We start from the raw sequence: 12,402 nt of genomic DNA, 5'->3' as shown, positions 1-12,402 counted from the left end.
GCTGTAGGGTAGCTGAGTGGTGCAGCAGACTGATCACTGGCCCTGGGGTCAAGAGTCCCCAAACCCACATACCACCCCTTGGGCCCAGCAAACACCCGGCCTTGCGGTTCCTGGACAGTTCATCCAAACCCAGCCCCTTGCAAGAAGTAAAATAGAAAATGTTTTATAAATGACCACTCTCCTCCATGGTCCAAACTATACTCCATCACTCACAACTCCCCTTCCTCTCTCCCCACTTCTCTCCTTTTTACTCTAGAACTCTATAACCCATTGAGTATTTATGCTGTCTTCTCTCTGAACCACCTCTGATGAGAGCAAAGGTTACCTCATTCCCCCTCCCCTTCCCCCTTCCATCTCATTGCAATAATAAAAAAAATATTATTATATGAAATATCTTAGCCTATTCCACGTCTCCTTTCTCTTACTCCCATTACATTTCCTTTTTAGCCATTGACTCAATTTTTACAATTTATTGTGCCTTCAAATTCAGCTCTCTCCTGTGCTACATCTATAAAAGCTCCTTCTACCTACTCTATTAAATAAGAAGTTTCATATGAGTATTATCAGCATCATTTTTCTATGCAGGAATACATGTAGATCATCATCATTAAGTCCCTCATATTTTGTCCTTCTCCACTCTATACTTCACCTGAGTCCTGTACTTGGAGATCAAATGTTCTCTTCAGCTCTGGTTGTTTCAACAGGAGTAATTGAAATTCCCCTGGTTCATTGAAAGTCCATCTTTTCCCCTGGAAGAGAATGTTCAGTTTTGCTGGGTAATTGATTTTCAGTTGCTTTCCAAGCTCTTTTGCCTTCCAGAATATTATATTCCAAGCCCTACAAGCCATTAAAGTAGTTGCTGCTAAGTGCTGTGTGATCCTGATTGCAGCTCCAAGATATTTGAATTGTGTCCTTCTGGCTGCTTGTAATATTTTCTCTTTGACTTGGGAATTCTGGAACTTGGATATAATATTCCTGGGGGTTGTTTTTGATGGGCCTCTTTCCTGGGGAGATCAGTGGATTCTCTCAATTTCTATTTTGCCCTCTGCTTCTATGATATCTGTGCAATTTTCCTGTAGGAATTCTTTAAAAATGAAGTCAAGGCTCTTTTCCTGATCATGACTTTCAGGTATCCCAATAATTTTTAAATTATCTTTCCTGAATCTGTTTTCCAGATCAGTTGTCTTTTTCAATGAGATGTTTCACATTTTCTACTAATTTTTCATTCTTTTGGTGTTGAATATTGTATCTTGACTTCTCATAAAGTCAACAGCTTCCTTTAGCTGCATTCTAGGTCTGAAGGATTTGTTTTCCTCAGAGAACTTTCCTATCTGTTTTTCCATCTAACCAGTTCTGCTTTTTAAAGCATTCTTCTCCTGATTTATGCTGGTTTTTAGCATGTCATTTTCTTCAGCATTTTTTATTGATCTCCTTGACTAAGTTGCTGACTTTTTTCCCATACTTTCCCTGCATCTCTTTCCTTTCTTTTCCCATTTTTTTCCTATCTCCTTTACTTGATTTTCAAAATCTATTTTTGAGCTCTGTCATAGCCTAAGCCCAATTTCTGTTTTTCTTGGAGTCTTTAGATGCAGAAGCTTATACTTCCTTATCTTCAGATTGAGTATTTTGATCCTTCTTGGGATCATAGACAATGTATTTCTCAGTGGTGTTCCTCTTTTTTCTCTGTTTACTCATTTCCTAGACTTGCCTAGTTTTGGGGTGCTTCCTGAGATTTTGAGTATTATTAGGACACCCCCTCCCCACAAGGATCTCAGTGTGTGAAGCTCTGTCTTCTCTCCTGGTCTGTGAATGACCACAAGGGCACCCCTCTGCCACAGGGCTGAGGTGGGGGGCCCTGCTGTTCTTATGGGGATCCTAGACTGTGACCACGATCTGAATGTGGTCAGAGACCCAGAGTCCTATTCCTGGTACAGAGGGCAGATCTCAGAAGTCTCTCTCCACTCCCTTACCTTTGGTAGGCTGAGCACTCAAGACTCAGTTGCCTGGGGGCTCCTGCTTACTGGCTCTGCCTGCTTCTTTTTCCTGGATCTGGGTTGCCATGAACACTGCTGCTTGCTGAGTGCCCTGAGGGCTGGGCTTCACATGCTTGCTCTGGCAAAGTTCCCGATGCTGATATTCCAAGTTGTGCCTGGTGCTCCCTGGTGTGTAGATCAGGAAACTGCCCCTGCTGCTGTGAGCTGTGGTTCCCAGCACCCTGGGGTTTCCTCCTGGAGGCTGAAGTTCCTTCATTCTGGCAGGCTTCCCCTCGACCCCCATGCAGCAGGGCCTTTCCACTATTTTCCCAGTTACCTTGGTCTGGAGAATTGCCTCACCTGATCCCTCTATGGGCTCTGTCTCTCAAAAATTTAGAATCATAATTTTATGATTTTTGAAATATTATGGCAATAGCATCTAAGAGAGATTCTTCTCCTGTTGCCATCTTGGCTTAATCCCTCAGAAAATTATCTTGATATCTTAGAAGAAAAAAGTAAAATATAAATTGAAAGAATCTACTGATCATCGCATGAAAAAGATCTCAAAATGAATACTCCCAGGAATATTAAAGCCGAATTTCAGAACCTTCAGATAAAAGAGAAAATACTATAAATAATCAGAAAGGACCCATTCAGAGACTATGGAGTGGGAGGGTAGGTGGCGCAGTGGATAGAACACGGGCCCTAGAGTCAGGAGTACCTGGGTTCAAATCTGGTCTCAGACACATAATAATTTCCTAGCTCTGTGGCCTTGGGCAAGCCACTTAACTCCATTTGCGTTGCAAAAACTTAAAAAAACAAAACAAAACAGAGACTATGGAACCACACAAGATTTAGCAGCTTGCATTTCCTTACTTTGGTATTGACCTCCCTTCACTCATTATTATTGCTGTTGCAATACTTTGTCATTGTGATATCTTTGATTTGTATTGTTGACATTATTATTATAGCTATTGTAATTTTTTCTTTTATTATTATCATTTTTTATTCTTCCCATCCATATAGTCAAAGATACTCTAGAAGAGAGGAAGGGAGTAATTATTATGTTATGATATTTTCAAGTGTGCAGAAAATTATTATAGAGGTAGATAAATGATGAATTATTATTGAATGAAAATACTGGCATACAAACTCATTTTTTGGAGATTCACAGAAAGCATTTTTTAGACAATCTTATTTATAGATATGGGGCAACAGAGATGTTATGATGTTCTTTCTGTGTGCATGTGACTTTTTTTGGTTTGTTTTTGTATTTGAGTCTTTTCTTGGTGACCCCATTTAGGAGTTTCTTTTTTGTTCCTGTTTGTTGTTGTTTGTTCTTTGCAGGGCAATGGGTTAAATGATTTGCCCAAGATCACACAGTTAGGCAATTTTTAAGTGTCTGAGGCTGGATTTGAACTCAGGTCCTCCTGACTGCAGGACCAGTGCTCTATTCACTGCACCACCTAGTTGTCCTTTATATCTTCATATCTCGAATGGTTTTCTTTTTTTTTTTTTTTTAGGTTTTTTTTTTGCAAGGCAAATGGGGTTAAGTGGCTAGCCCAAGGCCACACAGCTAGGTAATTATTAAGTGTCTGAGACTGGATTTGAACCCTGGTACTCCTGACTCCAAGGCCGGTGCTTTATACACTATGCCACCTAGCCGCCCCTCGAATGGTTTTAATTCTGTTTTGTTGGGAGGAGTTATAAGTGATGAACATGTCAGTATTTATTAAAATGTCCTCCAATTTTTGTGGATCAAAGATCTATATGGGCAATTATGGACATTGATTTTTATCTGTAATAATGCTCTTGTTTTAATATGAATCAGTTATTGAATTAGTAATAATAGTTTTTAAATCAGAGATTTTTCATTGTCAATTAGGAACAGTAGTGACCTTCTGGTAGATAATTTTGGCCACTTGATAATATCTTTTAAAATATTTGGTGGAGATAAATGCATTGGTTTTTATTGGTTTCAATCTTGTCTGACTTTTTATGATCTCATTTTGGCTTTTCTTGGCAAAGATAATGATGTGGTTTGCTATTTTCTTCTCCAGCTTATTTTAATGATAAGGGGCTAAGGGTAACAAAGTTAAGTCCAAGGTCACACAGTTAGGAATAACTAAACTCTTATTTGAACTTAGATAAATTTTCCTGACTTCAGGCCAGATTTTCTAGCCATTGTCCCACCTAGATGCCCCCATATTCTAAAATCTTCATGAAAAGTCTTCATTTTTTGATAAAATTGGGTAATGAATATTTTTTTAGTTTCTGATAACCATGACCAGATTGTCAGTCATCATCATCATCATCATCATCATCATAATCATAATCATCATCAAACCCTTCATGTTTATTAACACATCTATTTATTCTTACCATTTATGATAAGATTTTTAATCCACATATTATTTGTTGAACTGATTTTATTAGCCATTTGGATCTATTATTGGGTATTTTCCATTTCATAAGCTCTATCTAGAATTTAATATTGATTGTTTTTAGTAAGTCTAGTAATTAGTAATTATTCTCAAATTCAATGAAGATAGGTGGTTCAGTGTATATAATGCTGGGTTTGTAGACAGGAAGACTCATCTTCCTGATTTCACGTCTATCCTCAGATACTAGCTGTGTGACCCCAAACAAATCATTTATTCCTGTATGCCAGGATTTCCCATCTATAAAATAAGCTGGACAATGAAATGGTAAATTACTTCCCGCAACTTTGCCACGGAAACCCAAAATGAAGTCATGAAGAGTCAGACATGACTGAAAAAGCAACTGAATAAAATTAATCTATCAATTGGTATCTATTTATTCCTGTGATTGTTCATCAGAACCTGTTATTTCATCTCTGTAGCAAGTTCCTGTGGTGAATACAGATTGGCAACTTATCTGTAACTTATTATTTTAGAGATTTGGTTTAGCTACAAGGAGCTTAAGTGATTTGGCCACAGTCATAGAATGCATATTTATTTCAGAGAAAACTTGAACCCAAATTCTCTTGATCATACTACTTAAAGTGAATAATTTCATATCAAACCTGTGGTCCCCCATAATACATCCAAGATGCTCTTTATCTGAGATGAAAGAATGATTATGCAGAGGTTGTATCTGAGATGAGAGAAAAAAAACAGAGGAAAGAGAACAAAAACAATAAAGATTTGCTTTTTGTGGAAGAGCCTCCTTATTGTTTGTTGATAAATCTAATCACAGTGTCTTCAATGTAACTTCACTCCTCTTGGAATTGATTTCTTTATTGCCTGTGGAGATTATGGAAATTTAATTTCTAAAAACCTCAAATCAAAACAACAAACTAAAAAAAAACCCTAGAAACAAAATGGGCATCCTTTGGTTATTGAATGACTAAACATGTTATAATATAACGATGTAATGATCTATTGTTGTGATTTTAAAAATAAACTTAGGATGACTAGGTGGTGCAGTGGATAGAGCACCTGCCCTGGAGTCAGGAGTACCTGAGTTCAAATTCGGCCTCAGACACTTAATAATTACCTAGCTGTATGGCTTTGGACAAACAACTTAACCCTATTTGCCTTGCACAAGCCAAATAAATAAATAAACAAACAAACAAACAAACAAATAAATGAATAAATGAAGTTAAGAAATTGGAGAAATTTGGGAAGATTTGATTCAGTTGATACAATGAGAACAGAAAATCAAGAAATTCTATCATCACATTACTATAGTTAGCACAAATTTAGATAAATATATTACAAAAACATGGAAATTAAAAAAAAAGATCTAAAATCCCATGGGTCTACGATGAATTACAATGATTGATCTTTAAGCAGAAAAATTTCATGGAAACATCAGTTCTCAGATAAGAAGTGTATACTCTCATGTCTTATTGATGAGTTGATTGCATTTGTCTAAACATTTTTGTTGCTTTATTATAAATAAAATTTTACAGGATGTTGGATGGGGAAGAAGGGGGTCTAGGTCAATTGACTAGTCCTAAAAAAGAACAAGTAAAATTACTTTTATGAATTGTTGCTTCACTTAAAGGTTTCATAATACATTGTAAGCTCCAAGAGATAAATATAAGATTTATTTATCTTTGCATTTTCTTTCTTAAACCTCCATAGAACTGAATTATATATTATAACTTTTTGCTGAATGAGCTGTCAAGACAAAAAATATTTTAGAATAGAGCATTTGAGTCTTTTATTCTCTTCTCAACATTATCGCAGTGAGATCCCAAGTTTCTAAATAATAGTAATAATAGTAATAGTAATAGTAATAGTAATAGTAATAGTAATAGTAATAGTAATAGTAATAGTAATAGTAATAGTAATAGTAGTAATAGTAATAGTGGTAGTGGTAATGGTAATGATAACAGTAATGGTAATAGTAATAGTAATAGTAATAATAAACATTTGCACAGTAGCTAGCTAGGTTCAGTGGTAAGCACTTTAAAAATTATCATCTCACTTTATTCTCACAAAAATACTGGGTGGTAGATGAGAAAATGTTTCCCATTTAGAAGTGAGAAAGTTTACAACCACCAGATAATAAGCTTCTTGTTGACTCTTTGGACAGACTTTACTGAATGACAGGAGTTACTCAGTTCAAATAATCAAACTATCTCCATATCCAGACACAGCCTACATATTCCTAATGAGCAGAGTAGAAAATTTATTGTGTAACGAATCAAGTCCAAATTCCTTATGATGGCATTGAAGACCCTCTACACTTTGATTTAAGTCTGCCTTCATAGCATTCTTTCTCATTAAATCCCAAAAATACACTCTTTCTAACCAAAATAGATTACTCATTTTTTAATTGCACATTCATAATTTCCTTCCTTAATATATTTACTCATGTAATTTTCTCTTACCCTAAAGAAATCTATCTCATCCTAGAGAAAAATGAGAGGAAAAGGGTGGGATAACGGGGGAATGGGGAGAAGGAATGGGGAAGTAGGTGACAGAAGAGAAGGAAGATCATGTGAGAGGGTACTCAGATACAACACACTTCTGGATAGGAACAGGATGAAAGGAGAGAGAGAATGGAATAGATGAGAGTGGGGAGGGATAGAGTGGAGGGAACGTCTCTGGTGGCTATGATGGGGAAGGCAATTCAGCAGAGACAAAGCCACTGGAATCTGAGCACAGACTAAAGTACACTTTTTTCTCTCTCTCACTATTCTTGAGGTTTCTCATCCTTTTGGGGTGTTATGATTACTCACACAACAAGGTTATTGTAATAATATAAAATGCATTTAAAAATTTAAAAATAAAAGTTATTTTCTCTGACCCTAAATCACATCCCTCTCCAATGATATTAATACAAGAGGATTCCCTATTCATTGATATTCAAAAGTTTTACAGTACAACCTGGGTTAGGTGGGGAAAAAAAGGATTTTGATTCCAGTGGAACTCTGGGAAAGTATTTTCATTTACCAGTTTCTTTACATTAAAATTGTAGCATGTATGCATTTCATTGAGTGAATGAATAAAAAAAGCATTTATTATGTGCTTATTATTTGCCAACTTCTGGGGTTACAAACACAAAAATAAAGATAAACCTTCACTCCAAGGTTATATTCTAATGGGGGAGATAGTACATATAATAATACAGAGGCCAAGGTGGAACATTTTATCAGAATGTTGTAGGGATGTTGAATGGAGGTATATAGGAATAGGTTTTCAAACCTCCTTTCCAGGAAAAAAAAGGACAGATGTGATTTTTAAGGCTCATAGTTCTTGAAATGGAATTGGTTTTGAAACTTCTAGGACATGGTTCTAGTGAATGTGGTTGGGGATAAAAATAGTTGGTGAGGCTGTGACAGTATAATTAGAAAATAGGAATCAAATAAAGCATGGTTGGGTCGTTCCTGAAATACTAGGTGAAAAAAGTATTCACTCATCTTGATGGTGGGGATTCCTGGTTCAAGTTGAGGATATTAACATTAACATCCAGTTGTTAGCCTGGAGTATCAATGTTGGAGTCAAGGTTTTTGGTGAAGTTTTGAGGAAATGACCAGAGAGTGAGTTTTTCTTTCAGTTGAATGGTATATTTAAATATTTAAGGTTATAGTATGATTACAAACTCAAATATGAAATATTGATTTTGAAAATAATTTAAATTATTTTAAATCATACTTTACATACAAATGCATAGTCCTTCAAAAAGCATAGGAAAAGCAAAAGACCTATGAAGAATTCTATCTTCTTTCTACAATGTATCTTTCATTAGCAATTCTAGTTTTTCACAATGAAAGATTTTTTTTTCATTCATTCATTAATTAAATGTATATTTGATTTCTCCTGAATTCAGAACTAAGTGCTAGTCACTGAGGAGGATAAAAAAGTTATCCCTGATCTTGTGAATCTTATTGCTTAACTAGGGGAGAAACCACAAAGACAGATAATTGTAAGATGAACAATTTTAAATGCAGTAGAGAGGTACATTAAAAAATGTACTCTGTGACAGAAAAAATTACAGATGACAGGGGAATTGGGGAGGATTTCATGGAAAATTGGCTTTCATGGGTAGGTAATCATTCAGCAGCAAAAAATGAGAATAGATATTTGAGGTTTAGAGAACAATGTGAGCTAAGACAGAAAAGAAAATTCATAGCACATGGAATAGAATTTGGTTAAAATATAGAATATATAGAGGAGAACAATATCAAAGGATGGAAAAGTAGGTTGGAATTAGATCATGGAAAGCCATGAATATTATATGAAAATTAAAGCAAAGGTTATTTTTTAAAAAAATAAAATTTGGCAATTATAAATTTGTACATAAAGAAACTTAATCTAGGGATACTAGGAATACTGAATTTAAAAAAATGGGAGGGGCACTGGCCCTGGAGTCAGGAGTCCCTGGGTTCAAATCCAGTCTCAGACACTTAATAATTACCTAGCTGTGTGGCCTTGGGTAAGCCACTTAACCCCATTTGCCTTTCAAAAAGCTAAAAAAAATGGGAGGTTACTGAAATCTCCAGAGAGGAAATGAGAAAGAAAACTCTTGAGAAGACAAAATGGGATTAATTTAAAGGGACAGTAATGAAATTATCCTTACCATAAAGCAGATATTCTCCTCATTCTGGAGCAGGAGATATTTAATGATGTTGAGTTTTTAGAAGAGGAGAGAGCACTCCAATTAGAGGTTCCCCAGTTATTTCAGGTTAAGCAAAAGGCCAAGGCTGCTTCTCCCATAAGAATTTGTTTATGTGTTTGTGTTTGTGTTTGTGTTTGTGTTTGTGTTTGTGTGTGTGTGTGTGTGTGTGTGTGTGTGTGTGTGTGTGTGTGTGTATGTGTGTGTGTGTGTGTGTGTGTGTTGGAGAGGAGTGATTAAAGTTGTGGTTAAAGCCTTGAGGAGAGAGGAAGAGGTTGTAGCAGTCATTGTCAGCACTGAAATAGTGAGCCAATAGTCAGTAGACAGATTGTCCAAGAGCAGTAAGGACCAGACCTAGTTAAGGTTATGCACTATAAAATTTTAGTGAGTGAAATGTTTTTTTAAAGTTTTTTTTTCCGTAATCCATAGTAAAAATCTGCAGTTCTGGTAAAATGGTAAAACCAGTGTTGGTGAGGTTGCCTATATGTAGATATCTTTCTAAAATACCACAGCGCAGATAGAGAGAGACCAAGACAGAGAGAGAGAGAGACAGAGAGAGAGAGAGAGAGAGAGACAGAGAGAGACAGAGAGAGACAGAGACAGAGAGAGACAGAGACAGAGAGACAGACAGATTGAAACAGATGGAATGACAGAGATAGAACAGAGACAGGAAGAGAAATGTAGAGACAAGGAGACCTAAGAATACAGAAAGAGAACAAGAGAAAGACAAAGGAATAGAGAGAACAGAGGCAGAAAAGGGATTAAGTTCTGTAAGAGCTCCTGGGGAATTCATTGAAAAGGTAAAGAAAGTCATTCTCACTGATAATTAGAATTTCCTGGTATGAAATTTGAAAATCAAATCAAGAATGTAGAGAGAGCTACTTGGCCCAGTGGAGGGAGCACCAGCCCTGGAATCAGAAGGACCTGAATTCATATTTTACCTCAGACATTTGATATTTACTAGCTGTTAGACCTTGGGCAAGTCACTTAACCCCATTGCCTCACAATAAAAAGAAAAATTACAGAACATAAAAGTGTGCATGTACTTGAGAAATTACATGTGTATTTGGGTGTGATTTCTGTGCTCTTAAGGGCATAGCAACTTTCTTTTCATAATGCTGGAGAGTTGCCAATGACATCTTTAAGATGATCCTACTACAATATTGTGTGTGAGGAGTTAATTAACTTATCATCACCTCCATCATGAAATATTTGAATAGTACTCCTATAGCTACACTTAAGGACCCCTTCCCCTTTTTAGGATTGATATTACATATTACATCATAAATGCTCCATCTTACTTTTTTTTTTCACTGAATAGGGTGACTTTATTGATGGCACACAATAAAGGACTCTAGACTTCTCCCCACTACTACAAGGGTGCTTTGGGACAAGGATGTGAATGGGGCACAGGATCCCTGGTAGAGGAATACATGTTAGGGATGTGGGCTCCCCAGTGATGTAATTTTTTTTTTTTTGTCTGGGGATGAATATGTTTCATCCATGGCTTCCCATTTTATTCTTTGGAGGCCATGAAGACCATGAGGTCAACTACACAGTTGCTATAACCATACTCATTGTCATACCATGAAATAAGCTTGACAAAGTGGCATTGAGAGCAATACCAGCACCTGCATCAAAGGTAGAAGAGTATGTGTTGCTGTTAAAGTCACAGGATACAACCTGGTCCTCTGTGTAGCCCAGGATGCCCTTCAAGGGTCCCTCTGATGCTTGCTTCACCACTTTCTTGATGTCATCATATTTGGCAGGTTTCTCCAGGAGGCAGGTCAGATCCACAACAGATACATTGGGAGTGGAAACATGGAAAGCCATGCCTGTGAGCTTTCTATTCAGCTCAGGGATGATCTTGCCTACAGCCTTAGTAGCTCCAGTGGAAGCAGGGATGATGTTTTGGGCAGCACTACGCCCATCACACCACAGCTTGCCAGAGGGACTATCCACAGTCTTCTGGGTAGCAGTAATAGCATGCACTGTGGTCATGAGTCCTTCCACAATGCCAAAGTTGTCATGAATGACCTTGGCCAAGGGGGCCAAGCAGTTTGTGGTGCAGGAGGCATTACTGACAATTTTAAGGGAATTATCATATTTCTCATGGTTCACTCCCATCATGAACATTGGGGCATCAGCAGAAGGGGCAGAGATAATGACCCGTTTGGCTCCACCCTTAAAGTGAACCCCAGCCTTTTCCATGGTGGTAAAGACACCAATGGACTCTACAACATACTCAGTTTCAGCATCTCCCCATTTAATATTGGTGGAATCCTGCTCCTGGAAGATGGTAATAGCTTTTCCATTGATCACCAGCTTTCCATTCTCAGCTTTGAGAGTGCCCTTGAACTTGCCATGGGTAGAATCATATTGAAACATATAAACCATGTAGTTGAGGTCAATGAAGGGGTCATTGATGGCCACAACATCTATTCTGCCAGAGTTGAATGCAGCCCTGGTCACCAGACGCCTAATGCGGCCAAATCCGTTGACTCTGACCTTCACCATTTTGGTCAGGAATGTGACTGACCAGAGCAGTGGATCCTTGCAAGGAGCTTGGAGAAGAGCTGAGAGCCTCCATCCTACTTTGAAATTTAAGAAGCAACCATTTAGCAGTCAAAGAAATTATTTCTTACTTTCATCTAAATCAGTTGCTGAAAACATATATATATATATTTGTGGCTACTGATGGATAAAAGTGAATTAAAAACTTTGTGTGTGTGTGTGTGTGTGTGTGTGTGTGTGTGTGTGTGTGTGTGTGTTGCTATTTCTGGGCTAATGGGAGCACAAAATCTTTCTATAAGGGAGGTTCCAAATGTGGAAGGAATTGATCACTTCATTCATTCTGAGAGAATTAAACATCATGTTGACTTTTTAGCTAGGTACTATGATCTAGATTTTCACTTCTCCAAAACAATTATATACCCTTTGGAAAACTAGTCACAAGGAACCAATGAAATTTTAGAAATTGTACATTCAAAGCCAAGGTGCATTTTAAGATCTCTGAGCTAAAGAAAATACTAGTAGAACCTTTTTAAAATAAAGAATGATATGGACTATAAGGATCCTTAACAAGGACTGCCTCAGAATATGAAACCTGAAGGGATTAAAAAAAAGGGCATCCAAAATAAATTACTAATAACTTCAAGATAAAAAGTAAGAAATTTGACTATTGCAAAAGAGATGGTATTCAATCTCATCAGTAATAAATTTTTCCAATATTCTTATGTGTTGTTCATTATCTTAGCTTTTAATTGCATATTGAAGACTTTTACTCCTCTTTAGGTCTATTCCTGACTCACTGTATTTCTTTCTATGTTATTACCTG

At 36.8% G+C, this 12,402-nt stretch overlaps 1 pseudogene; it reads right to left on the bottom strand.

Moving 5' to 3' along the window:
* Window positions 1-10,581: 10,581 nt before the first annotated feature.
* LOC141523851 (glyceraldehyde-3-phosphate dehydrogenase-like) lies at window positions 10,582-11,597 on the bottom strand (annotated as a pseudogene).
* Window positions 11,598-12,402: the final 805 nt, after the last annotated feature.

This window comes from Macrotis lagotis, chromosome 1 (genome assembly GCF_037893015.1).
Source record: "Macrotis lagotis isolate mMagLag1 chromosome 1, bilby.v1.9.chrom.fasta, whole genome shotgun sequence".
NCBI lineage: Eukaryota > Metazoa > Chordata > Mammalia > Peramelemorphia > Peramelidae > Macrotis > Macrotis lagotis.
The sequence above is the reverse complement of the archived record's forward strand: the minus strand, read 5'-3'. Positions and strand labels throughout refer to the sequence as shown.